General features: G+C 44.1%; 1 long non-coding RNA gene across 1 annotated transcript in view; it reads right to left on the reverse strand.

Annotated features, from left to right (window-relative positions):
* LOC121161156 overlaps nucleotides 1–19,506 on the reverse strand; it is a 145,113-nt gene extending 125,607 nt beyond the window's left edge. Inside the window, exons 1-2 of the long non-coding RNA XR_005884641.1 lie at nucleotides 19,413–19,506; nucleotides 10,108–10,223 (exon numbers count right to left, since the gene is read on the reverse strand). This is a non-coding gene — a long non-coding RNA (uncharacterized LOC121161156). The remainder of the gene's footprint in view (nucleotides 1–10,107; nucleotides 10,224–19,412) is intronic.
* Nucleotides 19,507–19,889: the final 383 nt, after the last annotated feature.

The following is a 19,889-nucleotide window of genomic DNA, read 5'->3' on the forward strand; positions in this document are numbered from 1 at the left end:
ACTGGCATAAATGGACATACTATCCTGTTCATTTTTCATGTTATAACTGTCTACAATAACTCCTCTGAACACATGGTAAGAGATAGTAAATATATGCTCAGTGAATAAGTGAGTAAATAAATAATTTTTTTATTTTTTTTTTAAAGATTTATTTTTATTATTTTTTCATTGGAAAGGCGGATATACAGAGAGGAGAGACAGAGAGGAAGATCTTCCATCCGATGATTCACTCCCCAAGTGAGCGCAACGGGTCGATACTATGCTGATCCGAAGCCAGGAGCCTCTTCCGGGTCTCCCACGCGGGTGCAGGATCCCAAAGCTTTGGGCTGTCCTCGACTGCTTTCCCAGGCCACAGGCAGGGAGCTGGAAGGGAAGCGGGGCTGCCGGGATTAGAACCGGCGCCCATATGGGATCCCGGGCGTGCAAGGCGAGGACCTTTAACCACTTGCGCCACTGCGCCGGGCCCAATAAATAATTTTTTTAAATAGTTGGCCCTATTTTTATGAGCTCATCTTGATTCTGGAATGGAAGACTTTCATATCTAATGCCCCTTTCCGAGGTGCCCTCTTTTCCTTGACTGCCTATATTCCAAACACTTTGCCTACTTTGTTTCTTTTTCATATGATCCTAGAATCTAGAGGAATATCTAGCCTGACTATTGTGACTAAGGGTGTACCAACACACTATTAGGTGAAACATATTTAAGAATGGGCCATTGACAAACTGACTTCTCCTAGAATCCACTGTCATAATCAAGGAGGCAACTTTTTTGGGAAAATTGTATATTAAGGAGAAAATATTGAGAATATTTCTCAAATTATACTTAGGAAAATCCCTAATAATTTTCATATCACGTGCTTTATTCCATAAATCTATGTCTTGCCAGTTTCGAAAACTCTACCCTAGCCTTAATCAACACAATAGCATCTAGTCTTCCTAAATCGAGTTTTGTCCTCCTAAACATAACTGCATTTTTTAAAATAAATGAGATTCTCAAATATTTTATACTTTTTTCAGACTAAATTCCAAAAGTTTTAATATTGCTTGTAGGATATCTAAAGGTTCAGAGAACAATACCCCAAAACATAACACTTCAGTACACTGCATATTTTAAACTAAAGCACACCGGAATGGCCTTAGAACACAGGTCTTTCTGAACTTGCTCCTGGCATACTTTCCCCTCTCGAAGCACTACAGAAAATCAGAATTCCTGTGCACTAAGGTGAATCATAAAAGTTAGTACTCCTCTGCCCAAAAGCAAACCATAAAACCTAGAGAGCTCACTCCTCACTTCTCTGCAGAGGCCCTGTCCTCTATGCAGGTGGAAGAAGCAGAGCTGTCTAGGTTGCCCCAAGAGCTCAAGGACAATCTGTGCTGTGACTCCCATCTTTGCTACGCTATGTGAGATCACAGCCCTTCATCTTCTCACATCCTCATCACTTTTCTCCAGGGAAAACACAAAGTATGATGTCAGCTGTAGGTTGGTTGGATTGTTTGACTGGATAATCATTTTTCAACCTACTGTTTTATACATATTGGCCATAAACACAAGCTTAAAGTAATCACTGTTTCATGCAGGCCCACACAACTAAATCACTGATTAAACTAATCATTGCCGGACGCATTTCTTCTATAGTTAAATCATTTAGTTTTAATAACAAAGGCTACATTCTAAACTTTGTGATTTTTTTGCGTGTGTTTTTTTTAAAATACTTTCTCTTAAAAATTTTCATTGCAAAGTCAGATATATAGAAAGAAGCAGAGAAAGAGAGGAATATCTTCTGTCTGATGATTCACTCCCCAGGCACCCGCAACGGCTTGAACTGCACTGATCCAAAACCAGGAGCCAGGAGCCTCTTCCGGGTCTCTCATGCAGGATGAGGGTCCCACGTCTTTGGGCTGCTCTCCACTGCTTTCCCGGGCCACAAGCAGGGAGCTGGATGGCAAGCGGGACTGCCAGGATTAGAAACAGCGCCCATATGGGATCCCGGAGTGTGCAAGGTAAGGACTTTACCAATAGGCTACTGTGTTGTGCCCTGGTGGTTTTATTTGTTCTTTTATGGTGCAGATTCAGTCGATCATTGAATTTAGAGCATATTTTTCATTCTCAAATCTAGAGAAAAGGGGCAAAAGAATTAGAACATGTTGGTCTAGATTATCTTCAATAAAAGTTCTAGCACTAAGCTGCACTATCTATAGTCCTTTTATTCTTAAAATGCTCACTCTGGGCCCAGCAAGATAGCCTAGTGGCTGAAGTCCTTGCCTTGCATGTACCAGAATCCCATACGAGTGCTGGTTCACATCCCAGCTGCTCCACTTCCTATCCAGCTCCCTGCTTGTGACCTGAGAACACAGTAGAGGACAGCCCAAAACCTTGGGACTTGCATCCATGTGGGAGACCTGTAAGTAGTTCTTGGCTTCTGGCTTCGGATTTGCTCAGTTTCAGCCAATGCGGCCACTTGGGGGAATGAACCAGCAGATGAAAGATCTTTGTCTCTCGTTCTCTCTGTAAACCTGACTTTCCAATTAAAATAAATAAATCTTAAAACAAAAATAATGCACATTTCTCCAGTTATAAGAAGTTTCTAAGCTATAAAAAGTAATCAAAATCATTTGATTTAATAAAAATTACATTTTTTTAATCTTCTGAAAATGTTGGGGAAGGGGCAGCATTTCCATCATGAAAACAAACGGAATATTTCCACTAACCTTTGTGTGTAAGAAAAGGAGAAGCAGAAGAGTGAAATAAAGGCTACTACATATTCCGGGGAACAGTAAACTAGAGAAATGTCCCTCAGGTTAGAGTGTCACCTGGGACACTCATCCTGCACTGCAGCGCCTTATTCAGGTCCCAGCTCCACTTCAGGCCCAGCTTCCTGCTAAAATGTATTTTGGGAGGCAGAGTATGATGGTTCAAGTACTTGGGTCCCTGCTACCCATGTGAGAGACCAGAACTGGGTTCTCAGCCCCTTCCTTTCGCCTTGTGTAGGCATGCTGTTACGGGCATTTGGGAAGTGAACCAGCAGATACAAGACACACTCTGAATACTCTCTCTAAACAAAAAAAAAACTAAACAAATAATTTAATTAAAGTATAATTTACTAGGAAAACACAATTACATGTAATTATGCAAGGCAAAGACTTTCCAGTCATCTCCAAAAGACCGTCTATACACAGGGAACGGAAAGCATTTGAGAACACAAATGATCACTTGAAAAGAATTCCAAAACACTGCACAGCAAAGATATATAAAACCAATGGGAGGAAAGCCAGCACTGTGCTGCACTGAGTAATAACCTTGTCTTTCTTAATACACATTGACACATTATGTCACTCAGCCTCCACATCAAACTGAGGGACAAGCAGCACTCTGTGGCATGTTTTCAGGGAGGGAGGGATTAGCAGGAACCCTCCACCCTCAGAAACCGTCTGGAGCCTCGGGAATGTCCTTGGCCTGTGTGGAGAAGGTGAACTGAGGCTGTTCTTGGGCCACAATCTTTGCAGCTTGCAGTCATTACCTGGAAACTCAGAAGAACGATAGAGTTTAAAAGAAGCCTCTAGAAATGACTAAGTTTTTCCTAGGGACTTTCTCAAGCCCAGGAGAAAGGTAGCTTATTCCGTGTAAACACTGCCAAGGCTTGTTTGTGTTTGGGAGTGAAGAGTGAAGTGTTTGGGTGGTAGGGACATGAAGGGAACATTTAGGAAACTACAAGACTAGGCCCACACAGGAACGATACGATGAAAGGACGGCCCGCACTGCCCGCTGGCGCAGCTGATAGACAGGGGCCTGGGGACCACAAGTCAAAGCTGTGGAAACCCAACTCCAAGACAAGGGTTTGGAAATAAAGAGCCAGGCGAGAGCGACAGAGAAACGTCTCAAAATTCCAAAAGGGAATCAGGTTACATCTCAAAATAGAAATGTCAGGAAGGTACAGGGGCCAGAATGCTGTGATCAGTTCCAAGGGAAAAAAGCAATCATTTCTCAGGGATGACGATGGCCCCAAAGGTTGAACAAGTGTCTTTCTTGTAAACAACTGTCACCCGGATGTCTCAAAGCCAGCGGCAGATGATAACATGGAACCTAGCCTATCCGGGTGCTCCCCGCCCCAGGGCGCTGGTTAGAACTCAAAGTCTCTGCTGAAGGCTCCTCAAACCTCAAGTTTCAATGTCTCTTGTCCAGCCAGGTTTCCTTTGGGGAATTTGTTATTCATTCTCATGAGGAGTTTCCTGAAAGATCAACAAACTCTATCCTTACAACTGTGACTCACCCTGGGAATGGTGACGAGAGCCAGGTCTCCCAAGACTACATGGTGTCTAGGCTCCCAATGGTGGGCTTGGATGCCTCCCAGGAGCAGGGACAGCGGGTGGCTGCTGTGCGACCTCTCAACAGGAATGGGTTCTCAGCAGTGGTGGCTCTGGGTGGGGACAGATTCCCAGGCGTGTCTCATCACCAAGTCACAAGGATGGTGGCTCGGGTTGGCACGGTGTCCCTTTGGCAATGGCAGAGCATTCTCCTGTCAGCACCATTCACAGGGCCCATACTATTTTTGAGTTCCTTGCTGACAGTTCGGTAGGGACAGTTAACAACACCGTGGACTGCTGCCCATGCTGGGGACTCTGGTGAGCAACTGGGTGGCATCATCCTACACCAATGTGTAACTAAACTTGTAGAAAAAGACTTCATTCTGTATTGGAAAGCCCAAGTGACAAGCAAAAAAGAAGAGACAGACAGATAGATAGATCTTTCTTCTGTTGGTTCACTACCCAAATGAGCACAGGAGCCTGGGTTGGGCCAGGTTGAAGCCAGAAGCCAGGGATTCCATTTAGATTGCCCGCTGTGCTGCCCCCCAGCACAGCGTTGGTGGATAGCATATGAAACAGAAACCTGGGGTTGGTGTGGCTGGGAGGAAAACGGAGATGACCAAGTGGTGACTCAGAAGACTCACATGTAAGCATACCTGAGACAGCATGGGGTTCCCCAAACCTTCGTGGCAGAGGGTTTGCCTTTGAAGGCAGATGTGGAATGACAGGGATGTGTACAAGTTATCAGCAAATTTAACAGGGGGTGACACTCCAGAAGGGATCGCTCAGAGGTGGGAATGACTGCCACAGAGGGTGACTTCCAACTGGTGCAGCTGAGCAGCAGGTACTTTGGATAAGTGGAGACGCAGGTGTGAGCTGCTGCCCAGAGCTAGGGGAGAGGAGCAGCAGGGCCTGAGGCAAAGGCGTACCAACCACCTGCTCCCTGTCTTCTGGGAATGAAGTATGCATTTCTTCTTCTTCCTTATTTTTTTTTTAAGATTTATTTTTATTGTAAAGGCAGATTTACAGAAAGAAGGATAGAGAGAAAGTTCCTCCATCCACGGGCTCACTCCCCAAGTGGCCACAACAGCCAGAGCTGAGCTGATCCGAAGTCAAGAGCCAGGAGCTTCCTCTGGGTCTCCCACATGAGTGTAGGGTCCTAAGGCTTTGGGACATCCTTTACTGCTTTCCTATGCCCCAAGCAGGGAGCTGGATGGAAAGTGGACGAGCTGGGACACGAACTGGTGCCCATATGGGATCCTAACAAATGCAAGGCAAGGGCTTCAGCCACTAGGCTATCGCACTGGGCCTGTGTATCTCTTTTCATTGTCATTCCTCTATTTTAACCCATGCAAAAGAATTTTTATCATTTCCTTTTTAGATTATACATTTTATTATTTAATTTCTACTTTACTTGAAAGTCCAAAAGACAGACAGAAAATGAGATTTTCTATCTCTTGGCTCACCTACAAATGACAGAGAGAGTCAGCATGGATCAGGCCAAAGCCAATAGTCTGAAACCCAATCCTGGTCTTCCATGTGGGTGGCAGGGAGCTAAGTGCTTGAATCATCATCTACTACCTCCTAGAATACACATTAACCAGCTAAGTGAAGTTGGGAGCACAGCCAGGTCATGAGTCCAAACACTTTGAGATGCAGAAGACAAAATGCCCAGCCAAAGAATAAACGACTCAATGCTGCACGTTAGCTGCACTTTCGGGGAAAGTCGGAAAGGCCGGAGCATATGCCTTGGATGGGAGTTTTTAACGTGTGTCCTGGCACAAATATTCTGTTGCAAATTTTTTATTTTACATTTTCAAACACTGAAGTAATTCTTTTAAGTGGTTATTTTTATTTGTTTATAGAATCGCTTCCAGGGCAATGAATAAATTGAATACTATAGGTAATAATAAAAATATTGACTTTTGACATAAGTCTGCGCTGTGCTTCTCCTTGTCTCCAGACCTCTGGACAAGCTACAAAAGAAAGTGAACTTTTATTCCTCCCAGGTGGCCTGACTCCCGTTCTGGTTTTGTTAGCCTATTGAAATATTTGCTCTGACTTACTTTCCAGAGCTATCCTTTAAGTCTGGAATAAATTTCATTATGGATCCCCTAACACTGGTTATAAACTGTGATGAGATGTTTCAAGTTATTTTTTCCCCCCTAAGATTGAAAGCAAAAACCATCACTGTGTGGATTCTCATAAGATCATAGGAAACTTGTGTTTGGTTCAGAGTGGCTTAGACATTTTTTATTCTCATTTTCAAGTTTTTTCTTGTGAAGTTTTACAAATGAATATGCAAATTTTTTAAACTTTTATGTAATGGATCTATAAATTTTTATGTAACAATATTGCATATCTGTAAGGGATTTCCTCTGTTCGTTCCATGTTAAATGTCATCCATACCTACAGTAGCATATCTCTAAGCAACAACTCCTAAAAACAAGTAGTTTTTACACCTCGCCTGCATTTTAAAGAACAGTAGATTCTACTGTCAAAGAGAAAACACCACGTGCACCACCTTCTTCTCCAGCACAAAGAACCGACAGTGGCAGAACAAATGTACTGTTTTGTAACCCAGTACTCATCATCTTTCCTAACAGAATTGTTGTCACTTTCTTTTTTCCAGGAAAATGTGCCCATCTCCTAGTATCACGATGGTCAGAAAGAACCGATCTCTCATCCAGTGATTTGCAACGTTGTCCCCACAGCTGCACCCTCAGGGTTGGGTGGGTGTTCACCACGCAGCCAGACACTGGTGAAGATGCCTATTTCCCACCCTGGAATCACTGCATCCCAGTCCTGGCTCTGCTCCGGATCCCTACTTCCTGCTAATGTGCCCTTGGCAGAGATGGGGGCAGCAGTAGATGGCTCAAGTATGTGATGCCTGCTACCATCATGGGAGACCTGGAGTGAGTTTCAAGTTCCTGGCCTTATCCCACTTGCTGTAAACACTGGAGAAGTGAATAGGCAGATGGGAAACCTCTCAGTAAGCTGCCTCTGTCTCTCAAAACATAGGTAAATACGTAAAAATAAAATAAACAGAAGAGCCACAACTACCTAAGGAGTGTGAAAGCGCACTGAATGGGGCCAGTGCCGTGCTACACCTGGTTAAACCTCCACCTTTGACACTGGTACCAGCATCCCATACGGGCTCTGGCTGGCATCCTGGCTGCTCCTCAGCCTGTCCAGCCCCCTTCTAATGCACCTGGGAATGTAGAAAGGAGAGTCCAATGGCGTGGGCCTCGGCACCCACATGGGACACTGGCAGGAAGCAACAGGTTCCTGGCTTTGGCTGACCTAGCCTGGCTAGGTCACTGGCTTGGGGAACGAACCAGTGGGCAAGCTCTCAATCTCACGCTGGCTCTCTGTTTCTCTGTAACAGCTAGGCAGAAACAAAAATGGTGTCTGTCTCAACCATCGACTTTTTCTCCTGTCATTTTACCCTAAACAACACACACCACGCCATTTTATACGCCAGTGACTGGCACCCTGGGCACGGGTATCGCGGGCATTCTGGAACCACTGCCCAGGCACGGGAGGGCCAACTCGGTTACTCGGGCCTTTCTCGCATGGTTTTAACAATCTTCGCTATCACATAAAGGCCCACATACTGATAATGCATGAATGACGTCGCGACTCTCACCCACTCGGACCCCTTCCCAGCTCACCTCGAGTGTCCAGGCTCGCCAGCCCCGAGGAAGCTCCGAGCCTCGGCCTCCCTCCCAGGACGCGCCATGCAGCCCCTGCACAGCGCAGGCCGCAGGTGAGGAAACGGAAAAATGGCGACGCGGCTTCCTGAGGTCTCCGGCAGCGAGCGACGCGGAAGGACACGGGGCCGCCTTCGAGCAGGCCCAGAACCCCGAGGAAGTCCAGGCGGCTGGGGCCGACAGCGCGCATGCGCGCCGAGTGTCTCCGCGTGGCCCTCGGTGCCCCGGGGAGGGCTGGTCAGGTGGCTGGACTGGTCACGTGAGGGAGCCCGAGCCAGCGCGGGAACCGGAGGGCGGACACCGCGTTGCTGCTTCTCGTAATTCCTTGGGCTAAGGGAGGCGTGAGGAGCTGCGGTGCCCGATTTGGGGAGCGTTGGTTATTGCGTGAAGCCCTTAGCAGATGCATCTGGCACAAAATAAGGGAGGTGGGGGCACTGCTGATTCCGTAGTTAGGTCGTGGACTTCCAGCAACTTGATTGTTCTCCCTCAAGGTTTGGAAGCCACCAAAAGTGGCAAATTCATGAAATGACTCCAAGTTTGATTCACAAGTCTGTGGTAGTTCCAACAAACCATATAGCACAAAGATAAAAAATGATAACATTAAAGCATAGGGCCCAGTACGCGGTAGCCTAGTGGCTTAAGTCCTCACCTTGCACACTGCAGGATCCCATATGGGCGCCAGTTCTAATCCCAGCAGCCCCGCTTCCCATCCAGCTCCCTGTATGTGGCCTGGCAAAGCAGTCAAGGACGGCCTTGGGACCCTGCACTCGCGTGGGGGACCTGGAAGAGGCTCCTGGCTCCTGGCTTTGGATTGGCTCAGCTCCAGCCGTTGCGGTTACTTGGGGAGTGATTCTTTGGGAGGAAGATCTTCCTCTCTGTCTCTCCTCCTCTCTGTATATCTGATTTCCCAATGAAAATAAAATAAATCTATAAAAAGAGAAATTAAAACATAAATGATAAGGCTGTTATTACTGATTGTCATTGTGGCAGCAATGGATGTGTCTCCTGCCTTTGGGAGAGCTGTTACTGCTTGAGCCCAAGAAGAACCAAAATAGTCAATGTTTAGCAATAAAGCATCCAGAAAAAGAAAAAAAAAAAAAAGAAAGAAAGAATGATTGCAGCAGACATTGTGGTATAGTGGGCTAAGTCACTTAGCTGCAATGCAGGCTTCCCACTTAGCTGCAATGTCATGCTCTGATGTTGAGATTCGGTTGTGATGGCTTCGTGTCCCTGGTCACGGGATCTCAACACATAGTAGGGTGATGTATGGTTAACCAATCAGCTTTATAATGATTCAGCCCCCATCTTCGGAGGAGGGAAAGCTGAACTCAGCTTGAATCTCCCTCCCAGGGCCTGGAACTCCCTAAGCAAGGCTGCTTTTCCTGATGTTCTCATGAACACCAGATGGTGTGTTCTCCTTCACACTCCTGAAATGAGTCACAGGGATTTCCACTCTCACAGCCTTCACTGATTTTCCCCAGGGCAGTTCTTCTGTTCCTAGCCCAGGCTGTGGGGCTCCCCCCAGACCTTGCTCCCCAGTCACACCCGCCATCTTTTGCTCCCACTAATGTTTCATGTCATTCTCCTTGGCTGCTTACATTGGCTCTGTGGTCCAGAGCTTCGTCTGCACATTGTCTTCCTCTGGATTGCATTCACTCATGGATTCAAAAAATATTTACTGAGAAACTACTAAAAGCAAAGCCTATTAGTTCTGAGGGATAGATATTCAGCAGGAAAAGAAACTCACAGAACTCTACCTCCTGGGTATGGCATCGTTTAGCTAACAAACAGTAAGTAAGCAAACACACCATGAGGACCTTGCTGGAGATGAATATTGAGAATGAAAATAAAACAGTAGAGGATGGCCAGGGTCAAGATGAGAGTAGGGCATTATTTGATAGAGAGCAGAAAATCTCTTTAAGGAGGTCATGTTTAAAAAAACATGAAAAAATTCATGAAAATGTGAAGACCAGCAAAATCCAGCGCACGGGCCCTGAGCTCCACTCAGTTTGTTGTGCTGGCAAAATGCAAGAAGGTCCTGGTGGCTGGAGCAGAAAGCCGCAACAAGGAGCGGGAAGAGAGTATTGCTTACCATGGCAATGAGATCCAACTGTGAAGAGTGGCAGCAAACCCTGTGCCACTTCTTGCATATTTCCAGACATTCCACCACTTTTTCTTCTGGTGTTTTGCTATCATCTCTGAAGTGAGCTGAGGCAAAGGGAGAAAAAGAAAATCCTTCTTCACTTTTGACTACAGTAGCGCATAAAAAGCATCATATGAAATTCACTCATTCAGTCCTCTCCATGCACTGACCCAAACTGAGGTCAAAGTTGACAAGGGTTTGGAAGAAGACGGCGGCAGGCAGATGTTCTGCTGTTCTCCAAAGCCTCCAGTTGTTTTATTGTCCTTGGAGCACGTTTCCCAGTGAGTCGGCCTCTGCCCTTGGGGTCAGGTTTCTCCCACGCTGTTCCTTGTTCCTCTGCTGGCACAGTTCCCCCTTGCTGACTTCCGACCCCGGGAGCCCGTGCTGAGAGGCAGATGACACCTTCAAAACCCACGTGCAGCATGAGCCATGGCCACTGTGACCCCAGGCCTTTGACCCTGTCCCCTGTGACCTTCACAGAGGCTTGGCCTTTGACCCCCGCTTGAGACCCTCCCAGAGCCTTGGCCTTGGATTCTGTCCCCTGTGACCGTTCCAGAGCCTTGGCCTTAGATTTTGTCCCCTGTGACCCTTCCAGAGCCGTGGCCTTTCAATCAGTGACTCATCAACATGAGCGCATGATGGCTTCTGAGGCTTCTTTCAAAAGACAATGTCTCTTGAAAAAAAAAAAAAAAAGACAATGTCACGAGATCTCTGGAGCATCGAACCAAGCTGCCAGATTTTCTTTCTCTGGTCATTTTGTCTTTGGTTTCTTTATAGTCACAACTTCAAGGAAGGTGTGTGCTTTAGTTTAACATCTGATTTTCACCCCATTGTTACTTTGTCGTTAAACAAATGTTCATGTACTGACTAGGCTCTACGCTTTATGTTGCATGAGGAAGGAACTGCACCTGTAGGTTAAGAAAGGACCTGAGGGACACACGGACTCCTCCAGGTCCCTTGCACACTGAGGACCTTTGTCATTAGTTGCCCTTGCTTTGCTTTTGGCAAAGAAAATGCTGTTGTTAACAGCTTAGGCTACGAAGGTCTTCTTCTTTGTGGAAGCGTGGAGAACAAAACGGCCCTCCAGTTTGGCCAGCTGCATCTTTAGGTGTGATCACGGAGCTCTTCACCTGCACAGTCAAAAAGGAAAGCAATGCTTTTGCTTTTTTTTTTTTTTCAAAGACATTCAAATGCACAGCGCAAGGTGTCGGTCCTTCCTACGAAGCGGCTTAGTCACTGTACCGTAATGCTGCCCCCACCGAAGACACCTTATTTTCTTCTTAGTAAGTTTATGCAGTGGTTTTGTACATACTGAATTCTTGTGCATAAACAAGGTAATACATCCCCTACCTTCTTACCTCGCCAATTGAGTAGATACGGTAACTAAAGATATTGATTGCAATTTAACTTTTCATTTTAAATCACTTGAACATAGGACTTGTCCAATCCTAATTGTAATTTAAAAAAAAAAAGTTGTATATTTTATTTAGTGCTGGGGCATTAACATTTCAGAGACTGAGGCAATTCAGAGGGGATGCTTACGCAAGGCTGCCCTGCAAGTACGGGAACCATGTTCTGCCTGGGCATTTCCTTACCACCGCCTTGGACAACACTTCGAGGCAAGATTCTCAAACTAGTGTGCCTGTATATGTTCGAAATTTTGGATCGATTTCCATTTGAAAACGTCTTATTGCTGCCTTTAAAATATTTTTTAAATTTTATGGCTGACTTTGACTTTGTTTGAAGTTGGTCTTTCTGGGTCCTCTCTCCCCTACTGTCAATAACCAATCTGGGTTCCCAGACGCTTACAGAGAGGACATCTGTTTGATTCTTTTTTTCCCCCCTCAGGTTTCTGACTACTGTGTTCGGATTCTGTTGTCATGTTTTGAGTTAACCCGCTGCCAGATGTGCTGTAAGAGCCTGGAACACACACCTTCTGCCAGACACAGTCATGATTTCATGACCTTGTCAGAGTTGTGGACTCTTTCTGGGACCTGACAGACAAGCACCTCCACAAAAGGAGTATTTACCCAATACTAAAACTGCCAAGAAAAACAGAAAGAAAACAGAAAGATTTTAAAATGGTGGAATCATTGGAAGATTTTTTTTGGGGGGGGGGGGGAAGTTACTGTTTAGGAGAGTCCAGGAACTTGATTCCTACTATCTGGTTAGCAAACACAGATCTAATATCCGAACTAAGGCAAAACCTTGAACTTCTCACTTCCTAGACACCATGGGTTAAAACCAGGACGGACTTGTGACAAAGGAATCAACATTGTGATCTCAGTGGGAGTCTCGGTAGGGTGGTAGCCCTTTGGATTACAAAATCATCTCTGGTAATTAAACACATTTGGCCAATTTAGTGTGTGGGAGAAGTCACAGAAGAACAAGAGGATGATCTGATTTGGGGCTGGAAGAAGGGTGGTCTTGCTAAGTTGGGGTCAGCTCTCGGGCAGGAGGCAGGGACAGAAGCAAGCACATTGTTTGGCAGGATAACGTAAGTCCTGGGTAATCAGTGAACTCATATCATACCTTGACATTCTCGTGACCCCCTAGTCCCAGCACAAACAGGGAGAGGCAATGGAGGACAGGTGCACAGGACTGGTCTCTTTTCTCTCTCCCTTTTGTGTCTCTGCCTGATGACTGGCCATCTGACTACTCCACCCACAAACTAACAAACCACAGGCTATTTTTTTTTCTTTCTCCTTATCTCTGTGATTTCAATGAAGGACTCTCCTAAATCTTTATGATTTTAACATGCAACATGTAACTCCAAGTGTTCCACAGTAGACATCATTGGCAGAACAGTGTTTAAATGTTTTTAAAATTTTATGCAAAGTTCAGAATTACAGAGAGATAGAGAAAACTTCTGGTTCACTTTCCATATGATTCCAATAGCCCAAGGTGAACCAGGCCAAAGCCAGGAACCTAAGAGCTCCATTCAGATATCCCACCCTGGTATTGGGGCTAAAGTACCTGGGCCACCATCTGCTGCTTTCTTGGGTTCATTAGCAGGAACCTGGATTAGAATTGGAACAGTGGGACTCATACCAGTACTCCAATATTGGGTACTGGTGACCCAACTGTGAACTATACCACTAATTGGCCCTTGGAGCATATTTGATCATTAAACCCTGATATTGTCATTTTTAAGTAAAAGTGTCTTAACTTGAACTGTGACAAACATATATATGGAATTAATACAAACCTGCATTGTTTCAAAATGAAGATTAATAATTCAAAGGCAGTATAGTCCTAAAGTTATAGCTTTGTTGGATTTGAATCATCCTGGTGAATATCAAAGCCATATTTATACATTTTCATTTAAATAATTTTCCTTGAATTCCCTGAAAAATCTCCACAGTGACTTGCATTAGGGTTCTATCCATGATATTATTATTTTATTATCAACAGCTTCGATAAAAACTAGGAATGCATGCTTATCAAATAGAGCAAACGCCACAAGCCAGAGTAGATTACAGATTTGATGTGTGGCAGAAGGTGATCCCAATGACAGTACTTCTGGATGAAGTTCAGCAAGCCAAGTCCACTGAACACTGCAGTCTAAGCTGAGGAGGAGGAACATGTGGCTGAGGAGCTTGTGTGAAGAATATTTAGCTGTTCCAAATTCTTCAAATTGACAACAAACTTAACAAAAGATCAAGCTGAAGACGTTGAGGCTGCAAGGAGGTTCGAGGAGGTATGGCATGTGTGCTGTGAGGCACAGTGAAGCCCGTTTGCACGCTGTGTGCAACTCTGCAAGAAGCAGCCTTGAACAAGATTATGCTTGTGCGATCCCCATCCTTTGTGAGGGACGGGCTGGTGTGTAGGAGAACGTGAATGGGCGTCACACCCCAAACGCCCCAGTGCCGTAAGTGCAACATGAAACACTTGAAGTGTAATTCAGGAATCGTTGCACAGTTCAACAATACTCATCAACAGTCTCTTCCAAATTCTTATCATTCCACATAATTCTTTCTCGCTGACAAAGTTCCAACATGTTCCTTGGCAACAGTGCTCCTCTCACTGGTCCCTTCTTCTTGGTTTCTATTGACAAAAACCTTGTTCAAAACAACAAATTCTGACGGGGAGGCCATCAGGCTCAAGTCACTGCAGCACGTTGAAATCATCATGAATAAATCAAAGCCCAGTGTGTACAATACACTGAAACCATATTGATGAGAAGCCACCAGCTAATCCCTAATAGCAACTTCCCATTAACCAAACAAAATTGTCTTTCTTGTCTGACTTCTTCAATCAGATTATAAAAATTGTCCATCCTGCCTGTTCCAACAGAGTGCCAACCCACTTGACAAATGGCTGAATACTCAAACTTGTTAAAATTTAATTGTGCCCTGACCAAGGGTTTTCTTTCTTTTTTAGACTTGCTGCACATATGGCTAATATTTTTGTGTTATGTATTTCAATACTTTTGGCTGGATGGATTTCAAATATTCTCACCATGGAAGATGCCAAATATTTGAAGTGATAGATGGGTGGGTTGGTTTGATTTTTTTCATTCAACATTGTATTTAAAAAGCCTATCACTTTGTATGCCATAAATATGTGGTTGTAATTTATTCATACTAGTGAAGAGCAGATTACAGAAAATGAGTGTTTAGAAATATAAAACCTGGTAAATGTCTTGTAAGCTAGATAGTTGATAAATTTTCTGTCCTAAATATCAGATGTTTTTGATGTTGATATGAAACTGTTACGTGGACTGCTATGAAAAAAAAATCTTAATAATTAAGAAAAAGAGGAAAATCCCATTGGAATAAAATGTTTACATATACTTTCTCTCTCAAGAATTTCAGCCACAATCCACATCCCACATACAGTAAAAACTTGAGGATTTGAGTTCAGGCATTTGACTCCAGAGCTTGATTTTATATTATTGTTTGTCCTTGTCCAGCTTCTCTGTTTCCACGTCCATCTTTTTGGATGTAAATATTTGGTTCTCTCCTGATTTCTAATAACACCGTATTTGTCAATTCACTGAAATATGAAATCTTAATTTCGATTTCTTAGGATTGATTTAAACACTAATATTTGATCCTATGCTACTTAACTGTAATAAGCTCACCCAAAGCCCGTTTCAGGGGATACGGAAGGAATACTGAAAAGATGAACGGAAACAGTCAATAAAATGACAGCATACAAAAACTGTTACAAACAATAGCTGGATGACTATGCTTCAGAGGAATTAACTGGGATATTCCAAACAAACCATTTGCAAGGTCCTCAAAGAAATTAGTGAAAACAAAGGCCTGGGAAGAGATGCAAAATATCAGAAGTGTTCACCCTGTGCTTGTCAAATCCAGCTCCTCTCAGGCAAGCACCAGGGGGAATCCAGGTTGGTGGAGTCACACTTTGGTCCCTTAATCTCCAGGTTCTACCACATTCCCTGGATGTCAGGCCCTACTTCTGCTCAGGGGAACCAGCGTCTGCTAAGCCCAGTTTGGGCAAGCATGTGTCTTCCTCTTGAGCCTCTTGTCCGTTGTGAGCCTGGTGGCCAAGGTCTGGGGACGGGGCAATTTGGAGAAATTATGTGTTCGCTCTCTGGCCATTTATAAGACGAATACACTGTGGCATCTATTGCTCCACCTTAATCGGAAACAGAAGAGATCTCTCTTTATATCAAAAGTGGATTCTTCTTCCAACTGATTGTTTGAAATCCCCATGAAATTGCTTTCACACTTATCATAGATGGCAAAGATAATGTTGTTCATGAAATACAAAAGAATGCAAACTGATACAAATCAACATGTCAGATAAAGGGGTAAGACATGTGCATTTCTGATTCTGCCAGACAGAGGAAGTGATTTTGCAGTGTGTAGCATTGCGCAGGACAGTGAAAATTCGTAACATATAATTTGTAAAAAGGAAAGCTTTTGCTACTCCTGCCAATCAATGATTTAGTTTAGAAAATATTGAAGCACAAAACAGATGAAAAAACTGAGTCATGCAGAAAAACAAACTAGCGCAGGTTCATCCTCCCCCTCCTTTTTTTCCTAGTTAAAGGAAAGAAGCACTGAATGAATGCATGGGAAGCTTCTTAAAGCACAGAGAAGGTTCAAGAAAGCAATCTGACTGCAGCTAAGCATCACCGAGCGGCACCTGCCCAACACAGGCAGTCAGTTCTAGACAATCAGTTGAAATGAGGCCACCACCTCATTCTTTGAGTAAAGATCAGGAACACAAATATAAAAGGATGGTCTGGGGCTCTGCACCTGCTAGTTTTTCTGTATCCTTCCCTGACATTTGTAAATACAAGTCTTAGCACTGAAAACTGACTGGGTTTTTCCGGTCCAGTGATGAAGTCCCAATCACTGTTCTTCCCAGGTTACAACTCTAGGTTAAGTCAGTTGATAACCCAAGTCAATAATACTGTGCCACCAAGTAGGAACACTCGCTGTAACAATGGTAACTAACAGTGGCATGCATGCATCATCTGAAACCCTTTACAAATTTCACTTCATGCTGGCATCACAAGAGCATTGTGGCTGACACTGTGGCTCAACAGGTTAATCCTCTGCCTTCAAACTCCAGCATCCCTTATGGGCACTGGTTCACGTTCCAGCTGCTCCCCCTTCCAATCCAGCTCCCTGCTTATGTCCTGGGAAAGCAGCAGAGGATGGCCCAAATTATTGGGACTTTGCAACCATATGGGAGACCCAGAGTAAGCACCTGTCTGTCAGCTCAGCTCCAGCTGTTGCTGCCATTTGGGGGGGTGAACCAGCAAATGGAAGATCTTCCTCTCTGTTTTTCCTTCTCTCTGTAAATCTGCCTTTCCAATAAAAATAAAACTTGTGGGAAAATATAGGCATTTTTGTAATCCCTGCTTCTAAAAAGAAAGAGAAAATGATTGGCTTGAGCTGTATCACCAGTGAAGTGCAGCGCTGGAAGTCAAGGTCACATGTGACCCCAGGGCCACACACTTCACCACTCAGCTTTTCTGCTTGATATATGCATTTTCAGCTTGATATATGTATTGCTTACTAAGTGCTGGAGATTCCTGGAGAGCTAGGACTTTCTGCCCTACCGATAACTTTCCACAATCCCTAGCTTGTGTTGCACGTAAAAATACGCTTTCTCCTCTGCCACAGCTATCACTTTCAAATGGACACCACCTATTTCCTTTTCCCTTCAATGAACATCTGTTTCACAGCATCTAGGTGACCTGGATAGAACACTGCAACTGGAGAGAGGTGGGTGGCATTACAATGAATTCAAGCCAAGGCAAACCTTGAAACCTAGCAGCCCTCACACTCCCCAAGACAGTGCACAATATTGTGTGGTAGACCAGATTCGATTCAGCCATCCAATAACTTGTCACTGCCTGGCTTCCCTAAGAGAGCGTACTGTGTGTGAGCGTGAGTGCGCATAAAACTAAGTTTTCTTTCCACCTTTTTATCCCAGGCCAAATGGCCCTAGGGCTGTAACTTAAAAGCATTGTAGGTGGAAACAATTCTGTTTACTCTTCTATCACACATTTTATGTAGAAAGGTATGATTTTCTATTCTTGGAAAAAAAAAGGACCAAAGGACAAAATTAATTTTATTTCATATAATAGAGATCATTTATTACCGTTCGACTTTTGAAACAACTGCTGTGTGACACGTCAATTTATCCAGGTCTGCAGATGCCGTCCAGGTGGGTTAGGATGGTCATTGGAATTGACATTCTACTGGGAACAAGAGCTTACCTCTGGGTTGGACGTAATCTGTCCCTGAATGCATAGGTCTCCTTGTCCTCGCTGTGAAACTCATAACATGGAACAGTATGTCTTAATTACTATGTATCCTTCCATTCTTTATTCATTGACATATTCCAGCTGGGCTCTGAGAGGTCTGTGAGGTATGCTGCCAGCTGTGGGATGCAGATTGCAACCTCACGCAGAAAATGAAACATACGGGTAGACTAAGGTCTTCTTTAAAGTATGAAAACTGTTACAAAACCACATTGGAAACACTGAGGGATCATCACAAGGCATAGGTCACTAAGTGGGCAGAATTTGGTGTAGCCAGTAAGACAACCCTTGTGATACCTGCATTTCCTTTTGCAATGCCTGAATTTGAGGATGTTCTGCCCTGATTCCAGCTCCTTGGTACTATGCACGCTGGGAGGTACCAGGTGAGAACCCAAGTTGCTGGTTCCTTACCATCCCTGGGGCAGACCCAGACAGAGCGATTTGCACCATCGTAGAATCAAAATTTATGTCCACTTGATGGCCTGTTTCCACCACTCTTCGTCCCATAGACACTAAGTCAGGTTGTAATCTTTTTGATTATAGAGCATGTTCTCTTGCTGCTCCTGACACATAATTTGTGCTTTATAAATACGTACTGGTTTTTAAAGAAACAGTATGGTAAAATAAATGGAGAATTTATGTGCAGATAAATCTGGAAATACTTTACCAAGATGATGGCTTCTCAACCATGGCTTGGTATTTCTCTACTATGAGCGCTTCTTACACAGGGTAGCCTTAAGTTAACTTTACGGAATTGTGACAGAACACGCTTCCCAAGGCTATGTAACCTCTATTTTTCTCATAAAAGTGAACCTCTAGGGCACACTAATTTTCCAGTAAATGCCTGGCGAATCTTGAGCATCTCAGAGAACTGCTTTCCACTTTCGTTGTCAGTTCTGATTTCCCTTAAGATACACAATGCCATGAAACAATTCCGTTCATGGACTAGCAGGCATAGGAGGGAGTACAAAAGCTTCTCATTCCAGCATTTTCCAGCAAAGGGACTTGAGGATGTAACTTGACCTTCTTTTGGAGAGGATGAGGAAGAACTGACAAACGTCTACATTGGACACGATGGGACCTTTCGGTAACTAAAAAGCTCATACAAAATATAAGTCAAATAGATATACGGGTAAATATGTACATACATATATTCCCAAAGATGACTGTATATCGGGAACTGAAGATACATTGCAGTATGCATCTCTACTCCTGACTAAAACGAGAACTCCCAGTAAAACTGTTAAATATACCTTGATAATATGACACTGGATTTTCCACCATTGCCAGCACCTACCATGCCATGACATACTTAAATAGCAGAATGTTGGACCTGTGGCTGTCGGCTGAAGCACTACAGTATTGTAACAAGGGGGGAAAGAAGAGGAGTGGGGGTAGGAGTGAGGGAAGGTGTGGGGGGGAGGAATCCCCATAGGGGATCCCTACAAAACCATATCATGGAAAATAATAACAATAAAAAAGTTCTGAATGTGGAACTTACATAGGCTGCAAGCAGGAATGGGACCTTCCAGTCATGTTTGGCAGCTCTCTAAAGCGATGGGCACCAACCAGGCAGGAATGGAAAATCCTGCTTTGGCAGAAAAAAGGAAAGGTTTCACGGTTAAAGGTGTGGCAAAAAAAAAAAAGTTTTGTAAATGAATGCATAAATCAGTCAGCTTTTATTAACTTAGCCAAAAACAGTTCTATGAAAATAAAAAAAAACTTAGCTGGAGTTTAGAACAAATTATAAATCACTCACTAATTTAATGATGTATAATCCATATACAGAAAAGTGCAGAAACCTTCAGCATACAGCTCAGTGAGTGTCCTTTGCTGAACACGCCCTTGTGACTTATCTAAATCCAGAAACAAGACGTTACCAGCATGCCAGAAGCCCCTGTCCTCTTCGTCACTGCCCGCCCGAACCAAGTCAGCAATTTTTCTCTTACCCATGTGTATCAATTCTGCCTGTTTCTGA

Source organism: Ochotona curzoniae, unplaced genomic scaffold (assembly GCF_017591425.1).
Source record: "Ochotona curzoniae isolate NIBS_2020 unplaced genomic scaffold, NIBS_Ocur_1.0 contig_4645, whole genome shotgun sequence".
NCBI classification, from domain to species: domain Eukaryota; kingdom Metazoa; phylum Chordata; class Mammalia; order Lagomorpha; family Ochotonidae; genus Ochotona; species Ochotona curzoniae.